The sequence below is a fragment of the Rhinopithecus bieti genome, unplaced genomic scaffold (genome assembly GCF_001698545.2).
Source record: "Rhinopithecus bieti isolate Rb0 unplaced genomic scaffold, ASM169854v2 scaffold_23918, whole genome shotgun sequence".
In the NCBI taxonomy this organism is placed as follows: Eukaryota; Metazoa; Chordata; class Mammalia; order Primates; family Cercopithecidae; genus Rhinopithecus; species Rhinopithecus bieti.
This window is the reverse complement of record NW_016811178.1, coordinates 14,652-20,189: the sequence shown is the minus strand read 5'-3', so window position 1 is coordinate 20,189 and position 5,538 is coordinate 14,652. Positions and strand designations below refer to the sequence as shown.

Genomic DNA, 5,538 nt, shown 5'->3' with positions numbered 1-5,538 from the left:
AAACCTCTCCTCTCCCTCAATTTCACCAGTTACGATGAATTTCGCTTTACAAGTTCCTCTTCCAAAATTGCAGAGCAGGTTAAATTCATCAGCCATTCACACCCCTCACTGAACTCCTCTGGTTGTCTCCTAATACCTGCTTCTTAACAATTCCCAGCTGAGCTAAGCCTAGGTAGCGTGAATGGACATGTAACTGGGTGAAAAGAAGGGAGAAAAAAATATGAGTGTTGGGGTCCTTTTGGGGTGAGCTAAACTTGGTAAGGAGCAACCAAAGGGGCACAGGCAGAGGATGACAGGGCAAGAACCCTTGAGGCTGGATGAACCTGGAGAAGGGGCCCTCCGGGAGTTAAGAGGAGAGCCCAGGACAATAGGGAAAATGACCTTGCATGCAAAGGCAGCCCACCTTGCTGGTTACAAATACATCTTTGGGTAGCTCAGTCCTACTCCAAAGCCCATTCCCTCCAAACTTCTGCCTGGAGAAGCAAAAGGATAATGGCTCACGCTGAAACCTCATCAACATTAAACAGATAACACCACATGCAGCATAAGACAACAAAGAACATTTTCGAGTTTATTTTTGTAGACTGCCAAGCCTGGATTTAAAGAGTGGACACCCTGTCCAGTCCACAGTCCTCTCCCTCCTTACAAGCTGTTGCATGCCTACTCCCAGCTATCCTCCAACTCCCCCAAATGTTAAGTGATTGCTGGGAAAGAGATTGGAGCAAATGGATAAATGCCACGTCCCTGAGGCATGTCCTGGGCTTATCAACGAATTCAACTGCAGTAGATTTTTATCTCTACCACTTGGACCTGTTTTCCAAATTTTCTGGTACACACCAACACTTGCAAAAAAGAAAAGAAAAGAAACTAGAACAGATTAAAGTACATTCGGTTGTACACTGGAACAAAAAATATTTTGGTTGTGCTGCAACAGGCTTACTCCCATCACAGCCCTCTCTGAGGACAGCCCAATACCTGGGCCTGGTTAATCGTCAAGGGCACCTGGACCTTCTACTTCTTAGTTGAAAAATGCAACTCCACAGCCAGGTCTGGCAATCTGTGACTCCAACACACTTCCTGCATGCTTGTGGCCTCCTGTTGCAAAACATGTTCTTTATGGAAGAAGAAACTAGGTTAATTTGGACTTGGGTCCATTGAAAATCACCCCACGTTAAGTGCTTTATTAACAACAAAGTCAACAGCATATTGATAAAAGAGCTTGGGTGTGACTTTACCTCACCTAAATTGTAATTCAACATGGCAATTATTTCAAGAGGGTGTGCCCAGCTTGTATTCATTTGCTGTGTGGCCTGCCTCCTAGATTGCAAAACCATAAAATGACACAGCTCACTCCTGGGCTGTAAATAGCACGACCCTGTGTAAGGATTATGTAACAACAGGTATCTGGGGACCTGGCACCCAAAGGAAAGGACTGTTTCATGTCAAGAAAAATTCAGTCTCTTTCCAGAACCCTGCAGATTTAAGTCTGAGAAGCAGCAGGTCTCAGCCCCCATCAGAACTGGGCAGGTGCTCCCACTTCCCCACATATTCAATTAAAGCCAGAGAGCAAGCCCAGTGTTCTTATGGAGGGCTCCTCAGAACCTTCCTCAATGCCCCACCCGAGCCCACATACATCAGGAGGTTCCATTGCGTCTGTATCTGGGGCTCTTCTGGGATCCATGCAATTAAGAGCCATTTTCATTAACTGTAAGAGGAGCAAGAACAACCAAGGTGAAGAGGCAGGGCTAGGAGTGGTGTTGAGGGCACAGTGGTGAAAAAGGCAGCACACAAAGATCTATTAATTAGCATGTGACTTCACAGGCAGGTGGAGGGGAAGACAGCTGCAAAGAAAGGGCCTAATGTCAAGCAAGAATCTCAGACCCTTGGAAAGATAAATGCTAACCAATGGCTTCATCGCCTTTTTAGCTTTATCTACTCTGGTGCAATTCCTCAAAGCCTGCTCCAGTTCCTAAACACACAGACACAATTCCTAAACACACACACACGCAGACACACACTCTCTCTCTCTCTCCACCTCCCACTTTCTCCAGCACACCCACAGTAAATCAAAGCAAAACAGTTTAGAAAAACCCAGGGAAACAGCCACCACAAAATGTGTTAGGAAATAATAGGGAGAGAATTTCGTTTTATATGAATTATATATATATGAAATAATACCTCTGAATTGTATTCAAACTGTACAGAAAACTATAAAGTTAAAGGAAAGTAAAAGCCTCCTTCCCTCCACCTACTTCTAATACAGGTAACTGTCCACAAATCTTATCACTGTACATTAGCATATATATGCTTTTACACAAATGGGATAACATTATACATACCCACTTAGCAATAAATCATAACCATCTTTCCAATTCACTATCTATAAATCCTATCTCACTATTTTTCAAGGTATATAGCATTCATTAGTGAAGCTACTTAAGATATACTTAACCAGTACTTTCATTAGGTAGTTTTATTTCTATACTTTTGCCTTGCATAACCATACTCCAGGAAACATATAACTTTGTTTAGCAGTGTGAGAATGGTGCCCACTGACCGTAGGCTAGATGGACAGCAAAACTGCTGGATGAGCTGATTTAATTTAGATGCAATATGTAGGCTATTCTACCTTAAAAAGAGCTAGTCAGTGCAACCTAAATGACTGACACAGAAGCCAAGGAGCTGTTTTGATCACAAGGAATACCATTTGGGGGCAGCCACTTCCCATGGGCTCAGCCAAGAGAAAAATGTAAATCTTTACTAGACACTGCCACAATCCATTCGGACAGAGATTCCCCAAAGCTTAATATCCTCATAGGTTTCTGTACCTTCAGTCAGCTTTATATATTAAATAATGAATCAAGAAAATGAATGAGCCTTCAGCTGGGAAAGTGTAACTATCAATGGGCAACAGAGATGATATCATTATTTGATGGGAAGACAGTCAAGAAGTCTCATGGGGCCAGGCATGGTGGCTCACACCTGTAATCCCAGCATTTTGGGAGGTTGAGGCAGGCAGCTCGCCTGAGGTCAGGAGTTCAAGACCAGCCTGGCCAACATGGGGAAACACTGTCTCTACTAAAAATACAAAGACTAGCAGGGCGTGGTGGTATGCACCTGTAATCCCAGCTACTCATGGGGGGCGTGTGCGGGGGAGCCGGGCTGAGCCAGAAGAGTCACTTGAACCCAGGTGGTGGGCGTTGCAGTAAGCCAAGATCGCACCACTGCCCTCTAGCCCAAGTGATAGAGCAGGACTCCGTCTCAAAAAAAAAAAAAAAATGGGACAGTAGGATGGCATTTCCTCACTGAGCCTTGGCAGTGCATTAAGTTCTACTTGCAACAATCTGTGTGTTTCACTCGGACTACAATTTCTTGAAACTCTACCTTCCATTCTATCCTATGCATCTTGCCTTCTATTCCAAATCTGTTGGCTCTGTCTGGGTATCTGCCCAGCCTCTTCAACTGGAGCCTTTATTTGAAATACATCCCTTGCTCTTGGCCCCATATTCACACAATGTTACATTATTCTAGATTTGCCTTGATTCCACATTCTGCTATCTTCCTTCCCAAATTTCTGCATGTACCCAGTGCTTAAGGCTACTACTCATCTAGGGATGACATTCAGAATTCACCATCTACCACCATCAAAGGACAGGAGGTTCTAGCCAAATGACATGAATAACTTTATACTGGAGAGGAAAGCACCAAGTTATCATACCTGGAGGACAATGCTAGTTGGTGTGGTATATGTAACATATTTAGAGCAGCATCTGGAGTACAGGGAGTGCTCCATAAATGTCAGTTGTCAGGAAGCCCATCAGACTAACAGCAGATTTCTCAGCAGAAACTCTACAAACCAGAAGAGAGTGGGGACCAATATTCAACATTCTGAAAGAAAAGAATTTTCAACCCAGAATTTCATATCCAGCCAAAATAAGCTTCATAAGTGAAGGAGAAATAAAATCCTTTACAGACAAGCAAATGCTGAGAGATTTTGTCACCACCAGGGCTGCCTTACAAGAGCTCCTGAAGGAAGCACTAAACATGGAAAGGAAAGACCAGTACCAGCCACTGCAAAAACAGGCCAAATTGTAAAGACCATCGATGCTAGGAAGAAACTGCACCAACTAACGGACAAAATAACCAGCTGACATCATAAAGACAGGATCAAATTCACACATAAAAATATTAACCTTAAATGTAAATGGGCTAAATGCCGAATTAAAAGACACAGACTGGCAAACTGGATAAAGAGTCAACACCCATCAGTGTGCTGTATTCAGGAGACTCATCTCTCGTGCAGAGACACAAATAGGCTCAAAATAAAGGGATGGAGGAAGATCTACAAAGCAAATGGAAAGCAACAAAAACCAGGGTTTGCAACCCTAGTCTCTGATAAAACAGACTTTAAACCAACAAATATCAAAAGAGACAAAGAAGGCCATTACATAATGCTAAAGGGATCAATTCAACAAGAAGAACTAACTATCCTAAATATATATGAACCCAATACAGGAGCACCCAGATTCATAAAGCAAGTCCTTAGAGATCTACAAAGAGACTTAGACTCCCACACAACAATGAGAGACTTTAACACCCCACTGTCAATATTAGATCAACAAGACAGAAAATTAACAAGGATATCCAGGACTTGAATTCAGCTCTGCAACAAGCAGACCTAATAGATATCTATAGAACTCTCCACCCCAAATCAACAGAATATACATTCTTCTCAGCACCACATCGCACTTATTCCAAAATTGACCACATAGCTGGAAGTAAAGCACTCCTCAGCAAATGTAAAAGAACAGAAATTATAACAAACTGTCTCTCAGACCACAGTGCAATCAAATTAGAACTCAGGACTAAGAAACTCACTCAAAACCACACAACTACATGGAAACTGAACAACCTGCTCCTGAATGACTACTGGGTAAATAATGAAATGAAGGCAGAAATAAAGATATTCTTTGAAACCAATGAGGACTAAGACACAATGTTCAGCAATCTCTGGGACACGTTTAAAGCAGTGAGTAGAGGGAAATTTATAGCACTAAATGCCCACAAAAGAAAGCAGGAAAGATCTAAAATCAACACCCTAACATCACAATTAAAAGAACTAGAGAAGCAAGAGCAAACAAATTCAAAAGCTAGCAGAAGGCAAGAAATCACTAAGATCAGAGCAGAATTGAAGGAGACAGAGACACAAAAAACCCTTCAAAAAAATCAATGAATCCAGGAGCTAGTTTTTTGAAAAGATCAACAAAATTGATAGACCACTAGCAAGACTAATAAAGAAGAAAACAGAGAAGAATCAAATAGACGCAATAAAAAATAATAAAGGGGATATCATCACCGACCCCACAGAAATACAAACTACCATCAGAGAATACTATAAACACCTCTATGCAAATAAACTAGAACATCTAGAAGAAATGGATAAATTCACGGACACATACACCCTCCCAAGACTAAACCAGGAAGAAACTGAATCTCTGAATAGACCACTAACAGGCTCTGAAATTGAGGCAATAATTA

General features: G+C 42.0%; 1 long non-coding RNA gene across 1 annotated transcript; it reads right to left on the bottom strand.

The window, feature by feature from the left end:
* Positions 1 to 545: 545 nt before the first annotated feature.
* LOC108543184 (uncharacterized) lies at positions 546 to 1,094 on the bottom strand. Its single transcript, XR_001889508.1, has 2 exons — positions 976 to 1,094; positions 546 to 842 (listed from the first exon to the last, which is right to left on the bottom strand). It is a non-coding gene; the product is annotated as an uncharacterized LOC108543184 (long non-coding RNA).
* Between the last annotated feature and the right edge of the window lie 4,444 nt (positions 1,095 to 5,538).